The sequence below is a fragment of the Paroedura picta genome, chromosome 7 (genome assembly GCF_049243985.1).
Source record: "Paroedura picta isolate Pp20150507F chromosome 7, Ppicta_v3.0, whole genome shotgun sequence".
NCBI classification, from domain to species: Eukaryota; Metazoa; Chordata; class Lepidosauria; order Squamata; family Gekkonidae; genus Paroedura; species Paroedura picta.
The window spans coordinates 17,223,420-17,236,637 of NC_135375.1; the positions used below are offsets into that span (position 1 = coordinate 17,223,420).

The 13,218-nt window shown below is 50.2% G+C and overlaps 1 protein-coding gene and 1 long non-coding RNA gene across 2 annotated transcripts in view; one reads left to right on the forward strand and one right to left on the reverse strand.

Annotated features, from left to right (window-relative positions):
- The first annotated feature begins 2,681 nt into the window (after positions 1-2,681).
- The window catches only part of ST8SIA3 (ST8 alpha-N-acetyl-neuraminide alpha-2,8-sialyltransferase 3), a 51,842-nt gene continuing 41,305 nt past the window's right edge, over positions 2,682-13,218 (forward strand). Inside the window, exon 1 of the mRNA XM_077346862.1 lies at positions 2,682-2,798. The gene's annotated coding sequence lies outside the window, so the exon portion shown is untranslated. The remainder of the gene's footprint in view (positions 2,799-13,218) is intronic.
- LOC143842115 (uncharacterized) lies at positions 6,727-12,735 on the reverse strand. The gene is made up of 2 exons (XR_013232987.1): positions 12,531-12,735; positions 6,727-6,984 (listed from the first exon to the last, which is right to left on the reverse strand). It is a non-coding gene; the product is annotated as an uncharacterized LOC143842115 (long non-coding RNA).

Consider the following 13,218-nt stretch of genomic DNA (forward strand, 5'->3'; position numbering starts at 1 on the left):
CAAATAGTCATTCCTGCTAACCTCCATCTGGTGTGAACTCAAAAACTCAGGCTGACATCCAGGTCTGGGTCATGTTTGCAAGCACCATCCTGAAACTCCGTTTTCTTTTCATTAAAATAAATGGCGCCAACATTTCGGCAACCGCACCGGTCATCTTAGATCTTTGCTCCGAGACAGGCTTCAGGTGGCCCAAATATTGTCTCCCTCAGCCAAGTTAATGAAGAGCATAACAAAGACATGTCAGAATTCTTTTTATTTACTGGGGAGGGAGAGAAGCTGGGGCAAGGTTTGAACTTGTCATTAGTTGAAATTGGTTGGGAGGGAGATTCTGCTGCCCGCTTTCAAGGAGATGAGCTTCAATTTGGTTTGGAATACAGATCCAAATTCCTTTTGCCAGCAGCCAAGAGTTACTTCTATATTGGATCGAACCAGGGCGGGGGTGGGGGGGGGGGAGGAAGAGACATGGAACAAAGTACCTGTGAAATACTTTTCTGTGTTTTCACTCTCAAGTCCCCCCTGCATTTGCAATTATATCTTTCAGAAGAACCAAAAAGCAACCGCCTGTCCGAGCAACCTCACGCTGCTGCATCGCCCAGGTTTTCCGCCGTTATGGAGTCTCTCGTTATAGTTTCACGCATTCTTCTACAATGTCCTTCACTCAGAGGGAGCCAATCTTCTAATGGGGTCTTGCTAGTGGAGATTAGCTTCCCTCTGACCACTAGGCAATGCTATACAATCTGGTTTCTACCGAGTCTTTACATAATGGATCACCAAAAATTGACCTCTGGTATTGACAACTCTGGTATTGATATGAGCCTCTTGTGGCGCAGAGTGGTAAGGCAGCAGACATGCAGTCAGAAAGCTCTGCCCATGAGGCTGGGAGTTTGGTCCCAGCAGCCGGCTCAAGGTTGACTCAGCCTTCCATCCTTCCGAGGTCGGTAAAATGAGTACCCAGCTTGCTGGGGGGTAAACGGTAATGACTGGGGAAGGCACTGGCAAACCACCCCGTATTGAGTCTGCCATGAAAACGCTGGAGGGCGTCATCCCAAGGGTCAGACATGACCCAGTGCTTGCACAGGGGATACCAGTTTGGTGTAGTGGTTAGGAGTGCGGACTTCTAATCTGGCATGCCGGGTTCGATTCTGCGCTCCCCCACATGCAACCAGCTGGGTGACCTTGGGCTCGCCACGGCACTGATAAAATTGTTCTGACCGGGCAGTGATATCAGGGCTCTCTCAGCCTCACCCACCCCACAGGGTGTCTGTTGTGGGGAGAGGAATGGGAAGGCGACTGTAAGCCGCTTTGAGCCTCCTTTGGGTAGGGAAAAGCGGCATATAAGAACCAACTCTTCTTCTTCTTCTTCTTTACCTTTTACCTATTGATAACTCAACGGCCACTCTTTCTTGGAGAAGGATCAAGATGGGTAGCCATGTCGGTCTGTCTGCAGCAGTAGAAAAGAGCAAAGGTCCAGGAGCGCTTGAAAGATGAGCAACGTTTGTGGCAGGGGAGGAGCTTTCGGGAGTCTCAGCTCACTTCTTCAGGCTGATGAAGATGGGGAGCCACTGTTGTGTCTGTAGTTCTGCCAAGGACCGAGCTTGAGGTCCCAGGAAGGATTTTAAGCCTGCGCTGTAATTGACCGATCGGCAGCTAGATCTTATCTGCCGGATCCAGTCAGTTTACGGTGAAACTGACCAATGGCACACGTGGGTGGGAAGATCTATTGTGGGACTTTTGTATATAAGCTGGGGTTGGTTGGCTCTTGTACGATCATGCTGTGGGAAGAAGAAGAAGAAGAAGAAGAAGAAGAAGAAGAAGAAGAAGAAGAAGAAGAAGAGGAGGAGGAGGAGCAGGAGGAGCAGGAGGAGGAGCAGGAGCAGGAGCAGGAAGAGCAGGAGCAAGAATTGGTTCTTATATGCCACTTTTCTCTAGGGCCAATCAAATGGGGAGTGAGTTGCCTGCATTCAATTTGAATTAATTGGCCCTCACTGGCAGAGTGCTGTCTCTCTATTAGTGGCACACACCCCAGGGAGGGCCAATCAGGTTGGGAGTGAGTTGTCTGCACGCAACTTAAACTCTATAATGTTTGATGATAGTGATGATAACTTTATTTTTATAGCCCGGCCTTCCTCCTGGCTTAATGAATTACTTACTTACTTACTGCCCTACAATCCATCTTCCAAAACTGCCATTTTGCCTAAGTGAACCGATTTCTGTCACCTGGAGATCAGTAGAAAGTCTGGGAAATCTCCGGCCACCACCTGTAGGTTACAAAAAACATTAAACAGGGTGAACAGTAAATGGAAAAATCTAAAACTGTGTAATAGTGGCTCTAAAGATCAAATAATAATACCTCCAAAAGCGCAAAAAAAAGTTTATAAAGTATAATTAAGCAACCATGAGCAGAAAACGCATAAATTTATAAATGTGCGTATGAAAATTCAACAAGTATAGTACAAAAAAAATAGTTCAAATAGAAATCCAGCAGGTATAGTACAACAGACCAAACTGATCTTCAGAGCCACTGCCAACTGGAGGTTGGCAACTTTATGGGCATGGTCTAAATGAGGTAAATACATTTATCTGTATGTCTATATGGGCCTTTCTGGAGTATTTAGTGTGGAAGAAATGCTGGGTTGGATCAGGGCTGTTTCTTAAGCAGCCTGCAGGGGAGAAAGGGGAATTATATCTGCTGGCCTGTAGGGTCTATTTGCACAGCGCCACTCTCTCTGAGGCCTGGTCTTCTCAGGAGTCAAGGAGAGAAGAAGGAACCGAAAACGGGCTGTTACAGACTCAGGCAGGTGAGTTCCCCCCCCCCCCCGAGTCAGCCGTCTTCTCCAGTCAGGAGGCAGAATATTTGCCCCTGGAAATGTGTCTCTCTCTTCTGAAGGCCAGAAAAAACTCCTTGGGCCTACCAGCCCAGACTGGCTGCATCCAAACCAAAAACCTAAGGCTTTCATATTGAGCCAGCCTAAAAGGGAGCAATCCCCATTGTCATTCTGATTGTGTTAAATGTGGTATTAAAGTGGCTGGAATCATCCCCATAACTGGCAGTGGGCTTGACCCCACATACAAAAGACCAGATCTAGAAGAGTTACGACCCCGTGATTTCACACACGGCAGCAGAGAAATTGTGGCCTAGCTCCAGGGGCACGTAGGTTTTTGGAAATCACTGTTTTTGCAAAGACAAGAGGACTGGAGTGGTGATTAAGGGAGTTACATTTTCTTTCCCAGTTTTGCTCAGGGGGTGGGTGGCTGGCACATTTGTTTGTTTGTTTGTTTGTTGCTGCACTTTGTTTGTTTGTTTATTACTGCCATTTATTTCCCGCCACTCCCCGAAGTGGCGGCTTACAGAGGGGGGCATGGACGGAAACATTAGAAGGGGAGCCGAAAGGGTTGGGGGGGGGGGCGCGTGGTCATTGGACCAGTGAAATACCCTTTTTGTCACGTACAATATCCTTAAGGGTTAGAAAGTCCAATCTTCGTCAAGGGAAAGAAAAAGCCATTATGCCATCCTTTCCTTTGTTGTTCGTTTTCTTCCCAACGGGAACCAAAAACTGTTTACATCACTCTCCTTGCCTCGTTTTTATCCTCATGACGATGTTTGTGAGGTCGGTCAGAGTGCAGCTGGCTCAAAGTCACCCCAGGGATCCTTTGGGGCAGAGTGGGAACTAAGGTGGCCAACCCAGAACTCACAACCCTAATGGGGATGCGAGCCCAGGTCTCCTAGCCTGAGATTTGAGAGATTTTTGACCTAAGGAAGATTTCAGAAAAGCACCTTCCCATACAACGAGGGGACAGTCTATTGTGTTAGAAGAAGAGTTGGTTTTTATACCCTGCTTTTCATTGTCCCAAGGAGTCCCAAAGTGGTTTACCATGGCCCTCCAACAACAGATATCCTATGAGTTGGGGGAGGCTGAGGGAGCTCTGAGAGAACTGTAACTGGCCCAAGGCCACCCAGCAGGCCTCACACGTCTCAAAGTGGCTTCCTCTCCTCTCCCCACAACAGACACCCTGTGGGTTGGGTGAGGCTGAGAGAGCTCTGAGAGGAACTGAGTCTGCCTCAAGGTCACCCAGCTGGCTGCATGTGGAGAAGTGGAGAATCAAACCCGGCTCTCCAGATCTGAGGCTGCCGCTCTTAACCACAACTCCAGGCTGGCTCTTAATTGGTTCAGAGGCTGCTTAGGGCAAACACCACCCAAATGCCAGAGTCCAAAAGGCCTCTTGTTTTCTCCCTGGTGTACCTTTGATGACACCAGCCATAGTCCAGTCAGATTCTGGCCCTTCAGTCCAAATATACACAATGATGGCTTTGAGTTCTCAGTGAACTGACGATAAATTCCACACCAGAATTCCGTATTCAGCAATTTGCGTTAGAATTCTGCTTTTGAAAAATACATTCCACCCCCGGCTCACCTTGCCTGATTGCAGGTATCCTGGGGATTTAAACTAATTCAGAAGAGTAATCAAACCATATCAAGTGAGTCGGAGTACAAGCTTCCAGCCTCCACAATCGCTAGTAGGGGTACAACCCCCCCCCAGGTGGTAAATGAACTGATGACTACTCAGTTGTAAGATAATGAAACCAAGAAACAAAACACAACTGAGTTGAGGCTCCCAAATAAACTATGATCAATGTAATTGTTTATTCAAAACAGTGTCTGGAAACCACACCGCTTGAATTGGGTTTTCGGTGGACTTTTTCAGCAACCAGTATCTGTATTGAACTTAGAATGTTATGTTATTGTTATTGTTGTTGTTGTCGAATTTGTTACCCGCCGCTATCATGTGTCAAATGTACACAAAATCCAAAAGCAAAAAATTCAAACAAATTACATTGCGATATTACATTTGGAGGTGGCATAAATAGCCTTCTTTAAAAGGCTACAAAAACAGGATTTTGTGGGGAAAACATCAGTCAAGAGTAAAATAATATCTGTCTGTTCCATATACTGTAGTTCTGGTAAGGCCTTGGAGGAGGAGCTGGTCTCATGGCTTAAGTGCCACTCAGCACTTAACACCCACTCAGGGTGGCTGTCCCACCCCTAAGTGCCTCCTCCTCCAACTGGCTTGCCTGTCTGTCCAGCAGCCAGCCAATCGCCTTCCGTCCCCCATCCCTGACCACCCCCTCCTCCTTTCACTTCCCTCTGAGGCTAGGAGGCTGCAGATCCCTGCCACGTGAGAGCTGCCCCTGCCGGTGAGTTCCCTAAGGCCTGCAGCCTTTCTAGCTCCTTTGGGGAGGAGGCCGTCCACAGAGTTATTCCACTCCACCATCTCATCTAGCACCCGTTGTATTCCTGAATGCAAGGTGCTTGGCCCATAGTGAATTTTATAAAGAGAGACTTACCCAAACACAAACCTAGAGGAAGATACAGGTTTGTAGTTTGAAATCTCTCCCCAGCCGTTGTTTTGAATAAGCAGGACATTTTCATCCTTTAAAAAGCAAAGAATCCAAAAGAGGAAAAATACCAAAAAGATGGCATGCTCTAAAAATACAACATCTGGAAACCTTAGTTTAACACTTGTTAGCCATCCTTCTGGACTGATGATCAGGTAAGCTAAAGATTTTATGGACACCTGCTGGTTTTAGAACCAGATATCGTAGTTATTCCAGGTTAATGAATTTGGAATAAAGAACGCTCAGGATTTAGTGTGCCTGCAATATCTTGCATGCTTCTAAGAGTAGGTAATACTGATATAACCACAACAGTAATAATAATAATGTTATCATAATATTATTAGTCACCCTGATATTATTAGGCACCTCCCGCAAGGGGAGACTGGTATATTAATTAAATAAATAAACAAGCAAACAAACAAACATAAATAACAGTGTTATTAATGTTATCTGTAACGTTATCTTTACTCTGGTTAGACCTCACTTAGAGTACCGTGTTGAGTTTTGGGGTCCACAATTGAAGTAGGATGTAGACCAACTGGGGCTCATCTAGAGGGGGCAACAAAAACGGTGAGGAGTTTGGAGACCAGGACGTATGAGGAAAGGTTGGGGGAGCCTGGTCTGTTTAGCCTGGAGAGAAAATGATTAAGAAGTGATAGGACAGCCATCTTCAAGTACTGGAAGGGCTGTCACATAGAGGATGGAGCATAGTTGTTTTCTGTTGCCCCAGAAAGTTGGACCATAACCAGTGGGATGAAGTTAATTCAAAAGAATTTTTGGCTAAACATCCGGAAGAAGTTCCTGACAGAGCAGTTCCTCAGTGGAACAGGCTTCTTCAGGAGGTGGTGGGTTCTCCTTCTTCAGAACTGTTTAAGCAGAGGCTAGATAGCCATCTGACAGAAATGCTGATTCTGTGAACTTAGGCAGATTGGGAGTAGGTGGGCAGAAGAGTCTGTGCCAGCTCTTGGCTCTTGTGCCCCTTTCTTGCATGCCCGGGGTAATACTAATCACCACTTTGGGTATGGGGGGAGGTGAATTCCTCCAGGCCAGACTGGCCAGGGATTCTGGTTTTGGAGGGGGGGCATCATCTGGGCATAGAATTGGGGTCACTGTGGGTGGGCAGGTAGTTGTGAATTTCCTGCATTCTCCAGGGGGTTGAAGAAGAAGAAGAAGAGTTGGTTCTTATATGCTGCTTTTCCCTACCCGAAGGAGGCTCAAAGCGGCTTACAGTTGCCTTCCCTTTCCTCTCCCCACAACAGACACCCTGTGAGGTGGGTGAGGCTGAGAGAGCCCTGATATTTGTCAAGCGCACAGGAAACTCACAACAAAACTTATTCAAAAGAAAAATAGTTTTATTGATTAGCACTACACGCAATGGACTGAAAAGTCAAATCTGACTAGAAGCCAGATTTGCCTCAGCTTATCAATACATTTCTCCCGCCCAAAACTTGACAGTTCCCAAGGGGGGGAGGTGAGTGAGAAAAGACATATGTGAAACCAAAACAGGATTCCAAACTCCCATCCTTGAAAGAGGTGACAAACAGCCCTTTCTGCCCATAACAAGATAAGGTTAACATAACATCACTATTCTATTTTATTGCTTACAAACTACAAGGCCGGGACTAGCAGGCGCCGGGCCCCATCTAGTAATATAACTGACATGGAGGAACTCAGGCTAATTTATGACAGAGATTCTACAATCCTGACATCCCTCCGCATTAAAACTAACTTCACTCCCCCACCTAGCCGGCATCAACCGGGCGAGGACAATCAGGAAATGCTCGATGGAAAGCCCGGAGAAGGCGGGGTGCCTTCACATTTCCAGCCTCAACCCACTCTTTATCCCCAGAGGGGAAATCCTTCCAATCGACCAAATATTGAAGGCGACCCTTATGCAAGCGAGAGTCTAAGATTTGGTTGACTTCATAGTGGGTGTCCTTATCGATGTAAATTGGAACAGGCATAGATGGAGGAGGGTGCCACTCGTCCGGGGCTGGAGCTCTTCGCAGCAGGCTGGAATGAAAAACCGGATGCACATTCCTATAAGTTTTTGGTAGAGCTAGCTCCACAGTCACAGCATTTATCAACTTCACCACTTTAAATGGTCCCACAAACTTTGGACCAAGTTTCCTGGATTTCTGCTGGCACCTTAAGTTCTTGGTAGACAGGTAGGCTAAATCACCCACTTTCCAATCAGGGGCAGGTACCCTCTTCTTGTCAGCTTGAGCCTTATAGGCATCTTTGGCTTCCTTGAGGCTAGCAACGATTTCTGGCCAGCCCGTACTGATGGAGGCTGCCCATTTGTTTATGTCAGGGACCTCTGCGGAGCTAAGTCCCCAAGTGGGGGCTGACACTAAATCAGTCCCATACACCACCTTGAAGGGCGATACCCCCGTTGAGGAGTGGACCCCATTGTTATAGGCGAACTCAGCAAGTGGCAATAAAGAAACCCAATCATCCTGCTGGTGGTTGATAAAACAGCGTAAATACTGCTCCAGGATTTGGTTTACTCTCTCGGTCTGGCCATTTGACTCCGGGTGATAGCCCGAGGTGAGGGCTTGCTCCACACCCAATAGTTTAAGAAGCTCCCTCCAAAACTTGGAAACGAACTGGGGGCCCCGATCCGTCAGGACACGTGTCGGGATCCCGTGCAGACGTACCACGTGTTTAATAAAAAGAGAGGCCAGCTTTGGTGCTGAGGGCACGCCCGTGCAGGGGATGAAATGAGCCTGTTTGGAAAAAGCATCCACTACAACCCATATAACAGTGTTCCCTTGGCTGGGGGGAAGGTCTGTAATAAAGTCCATAGTTACATCAGTCCATGGACGTGAGGGGGTGGGCTGCGGCTGCAAAAGTCCTTTCCTCTTGCCCCCAATTGGCTTTGAGGCAATACAAATGGGGCACCCCTGCACATATTTCTCCACATCTTTACGCAAGGATGGCCACCAGTACTGTCTCCTGACCAGGTGCAGAGTTTTCACAAAACCAAAATGTCCAGCGGTTTTGGCATCGTGGCAAAGTTTCAAAACCTTCCCCCGGGCCGCGGCAGGCACAAAGAGTCTTTCGCCTTTGAAAAAGAGCCCCCCCTTCTCAGACAAATCAGGGCGGAGGGAACAAAACTCTGGGTCAGTTGACAAGTCCTTTTGGACCCAGCCCCCTGGGATGGGCGTAACAGTCTTTGTGTGGCTGCGCGTCACAGCGGCCATCCCCAGTTGGGCGGGAGTAAAGACGGTATCTACCAATGGGTCTCGTTTGCTGTTGTACTGAGGCAGGCGCGATAGTGCATCAGCCAAAAAATTCAGTTTGCCAGGAAGATGCTTTAGGGAGAAGTTGAAACGAGCGAAAAACTCCGCCCATCTCATTTGTTTGGCTGAAAGCGAGCGGGGCTGTTTGAGAGCCTGAAGGTTTTTATGATCTGTCCAGACCACAAACGGGATTGTGGACCCCTCCAGCCAATGCCGCCACGTGGAAAGGGCCAATTTCACTGCAGCCGCCTCTTTTTCCCAAATTGCCCAATTTCTTTCTGCCGCTGAAAATTTCTTTGATAAATAGGCCAGGGGGTGCAATTTCCCGTCCCCCCCCTCTTGGAGGATCACGGCCCCCATTGCTACGTCCGAGGAATCTACTTGTACTGTAAATTGCTTAGAGGGGTCGGCATGGGCCAACACAGGTTCAGACGTGAATAACAGCTTTAGTTTATCAAACGCCTCCTGACAGGAGGGAGTCCAAGGGAGAGGCGCCCCAGGTCGGCTTGCCGTCTTCCCCCCTTTGGTTTTTAACAAGTCAGTGAGGGGCAGCGCAACCTTGGCAAAGTTGGGGATGAAGGTCCTGTAAAAATTAGCGAATCCTAAGAAACTTTGTAATTGCCTCCTGGTGCGGGGAGGCTCCCATGCCAGCAAATCACGCACTTTGCCAGGGTCCATTTCGATCCCAGCCTGGGAGACCCGGAAACCCAAGAACTCCACTGCCTCGCGGTGGAACTCACATTTTGACAGTTTAGCAAACAACTGGTGCTTCCGCAAGCGGCGGAGCACTTCGCGGACCAGCTTAGTATGACTCTCAACATTCTCTGAATACACAAGAATATCATCAATGTAAACCAACACCCCTTGGTACAATAAATCATGCATAATTTCATTTATCATATTCATGAACACGCCCGGAGCGCCGGCGAGGCCGAACGGCATTACGGTGTATTCAAACTGCCCCAGGGGCGTATTAAAAGCTGTTAAATATTCATGCCCCTTCTTGATCCGAACTCGATAGTAGGCTTCCCTTAAGTCCAGTTTCGAAAAAACGCGCGCCTTCCCCAAGTGGCCCAGCAAGTCTTTTATCAGGGGAAGCGGGTAGGCGTTGCAGGTGGAGACCGCGTTCAACCCGCGGTAGTCGGTGCACAACCTTAGCGAACCGTCCTTCTTTTTAACGAAAAGGACCGGGGCTGCCAAGGAAGATGTGGCTGGTCTAATGAAACCCCTCGCTAGGTTCTTATCCAAAAATTCTCTAAGCTCTGCCATCTCTCGCGGGCTCATGGAATACAGTTTGGCTTTGGGGAGAGGCTCTCCCTTCTTTAATTCGATGGCACAGTCAGTTTTGCGGTGGGGGGGAAGCTGGTTGCACTCCACCTCCGCGAACACATCACCAAAGTCTCGGTATTCAGGAGGGAGCGCGTCCACCCCCACCCCCAAAGCAGCCACCACCCCGGATCTCGGAGGACCCTGCTGCCGCGTGTGCTGCTCGCAAGCGGCGGAGGTAAATTCCACAGCCCCTTCCTTCCACTTCACAAGGGGATCATGTTCCCTCAGCCAATCCAACCCCAACACGCATGGGAAGGCAGAGTGAGGGGCCACCAAAGGTTGGATTTGCTCCCAATGTTTTTTTATGTCCAAGTCCATGGGGCGAGTCTTTGCCGTGGCTTCCCCACCGGGAGCGCATTTCCCATCTAACTGGGTGATTGGCAAGGGTTCTTTCAGTGCCACTTTCCCCACCCCCAAAGTCTCGGCCAGTGCCGGGCTCACTAGGGATTGGGTGCACCCCGAGTCCACAATACATCGGATTCCCACCGTTTTCCCCGACTTGGGGTTAGAAAGGTTGGCACGTAGGAGTAGCAAGGGGGAATCACTCACCACGCGTTTGCCCCTGTTGGCGGCCTGCTGGCGGGGCGCCTTTACAGCAGACCGTCCTCGTTTCCCGACTGCTCCTCAGCTTGATCCTCGTCCTCCAGCCCGCTTCCCTCCTCCGAGTCGTCCACCGCCGGCACGGCAGCCACTGGAACCAGGAGAGATTTGGTGCTTTTCTTGGTGGTGGTTTTCTTGGCAGGCGTGGCTTTCGATGGGGCGCTGCTCGCAGCTTTCGGGGTTGATGCCGCTTTCGTTGGGCAGTGTGCGAGGAAATGCCCGGCTTGGCCACATCCCAAGCACAGCCCTTTCTCCATGCGCCGAGTGCGCTCCGCCGGTTCCAATTTGGTTCGGGGCTTGGTCTTCACCGGGGTGGAAGTCTTCGCCATGGTTTTCCCGGCCAGGGCTTGCACCATTGAGGCCCGTTCCAAGCGGTTTTCCATTTCTCCAGCCAGCTGGACCCACCCTTCGACAGTGAGTGGGTCTTCCAGGAGGAGGCACTTGTCAGCCAGAGTGGGATTGAGGCCCCCTACAAACGCCAGCACACGTTGGGGCTCCGTCCAGTCTGGTACAGAGGAAGCCAGCTCCTTAAATTCCCTGGCGTACTCAACCACGGACAACTTTCCTTGCCGGTGAGCCCGGAGTTTCTTCTCCGCAGTCTCCCGTTCAAACGGTTCCACGTACATCTGGCGCAGGGCCCTCATGAAATGGTTGTAGTCGCGGGTGGCTTGGGGGTGGTAACGGTACAAATCCACGAACCATTTGGCAGCTTTGCCTTCCAGGGCTTGCCCCACGAAACGCACCCGTTCGGCGTCGTCTTGGAAAGTGAACCCCATGTCCATCATGTAGGCTTGGAGGTGCACCAGGAACGTGGGGAAATCGGAGGGGTCCCCAGAAAACTTTGCCTTGAACTTATAGGTGGGCAGGTAGGCGCCCTGGGCCCCAGTCCGCCGGTGCTGGGGCCGGGGCCGGGGGTCTTGCACCCCGGCCAATGCCTCTCCCTCTCCCAGCCGCCACTCTCGCTCGCTCCGCTGCCTGCGCCGCTGCTGCTGCTCGCGCGGCCGCTCGCGCTGCTTCACGCGCCGCCGCCGCTGCCGCCGCCTCGGCTCCCGCGACATCCGCCGCTGCCCGTGCCGCCGCCGCCGCTGCTGCGTCCTCGCCTCCGTCCGCGCCGTCTCCACCAGCACCGTCGCCGCCAGCGCCACCTTCGTCCTCTCGTTCCTCGCCTTCGTCTTCTCTCTCCCTCTGCGCCCTTGCGCGTGCTTCCGCCTCGGCTTCGATCTCTAGCTGAGCCCGGGCTCTGGCCAGCGCCTCAGCCGCCTCTGCCGTTGCTTGCGCGGCCGCCATGCCGTGCTCCTGCAGTGCAAACCCACCGCTCTCTCTCCGTGCACTGGTATCGTGTGCACCCCCACCGAGCACGTCCTTTAGCAGGCGTTGTGTTCGGCGTCTCTCCTCCGGATCCAGCCGACCCGAGAGGTCCTGCAGCCAGTTAGTCACCCTGTCCAGCTTGTACTGCAAGTCCTGTGTCTCACCCACAGGCTCCAGCGCGTAGCTAGGCAGTCCCAGGTGCTCCGGCCAACGTTCATCTCCAGTAGGGCGGTCGTATTTTGACAACCGCCTGCGCTGGGTGATGTGACGTTCCAAAAATTCCTCGGGTCCCGGGGTTGCCCCCGAGACAGCCCGCATCATGGCCGAGCTGTGCGGCCCCGCACCAGCGCCTTCGGCCTGGGAGAGGTCCCAATCCAGGCCCTCTCCCTGATCAGAAAAAGTATGTCCCTCGCCCTGCATTTTGCAGGTGAAAGGAGTTGTGAGATTTGACTTGATGTCAAGCGCACAGGAAACTCACAACAAAACTTATTCAAAAGAAAAATAGTTTTATTGATTAGCACTACACGCAATGGACTGAAAAGTCAAATCTGACTAGAAGCCAGATTTGCCTCAGCTTATCAATACATTTCTCCCGCCCAAAACTTGACAGTTCCCAAGGGGGGGAGGTGAGTGAGAAAAGACATATGTGAAACCAAAACAGGATTCCAAACTCCCATCCTTGAAAGAGGTGACAAACAGCCCTTTCTGCCCATAACAAGATAAGGTTAACATAACATCACTATTCTATTTTATTGCTTACAAACTACAAGGCCGGGACTAGCAGGCGCCGGGCCCCATCTAGTAATATAACTGACATGGAGGAACTCAGGCTAATTTATGACAGAGATTCTACAATCCTGACAATATTACTGCTTGGTCAGAACAGTTTTATCAGTGCCGTGGCAAGCCCAAGATCACCCAGCTGGCTGCATGTGGGGGACTGCAGAATCGAACCTGGCATGCCCGATTAGAAGTCCGCACTCCTAACGACTACATCAAACTAGTTGGACTAGATGACCCTGGAGATCCCTTCCATAGAATCATAGAGTTGGAAGGGGCCATACAGGCCATCTAGTCCAACCCCCTGCTCAACGCAGGATCAGCCCTAAACTGAACTTTATGATTCAAGACATTTCACAATTTTTATCACAGTAACTGATGCGTCACGTCTTGCTACCCTTCAGAATTCGTAATTCTAGCTCCTGGTAAATGTATCTTCTCTGTGCTCCTTTAAATCCACATCTGAAAGACGTTTCATAACACCATAATAACCTCAGGCTCTTATTCCAAATAATATAAACCTTGAACAACTCCACCCTATGAATACAGATGAGAATTACC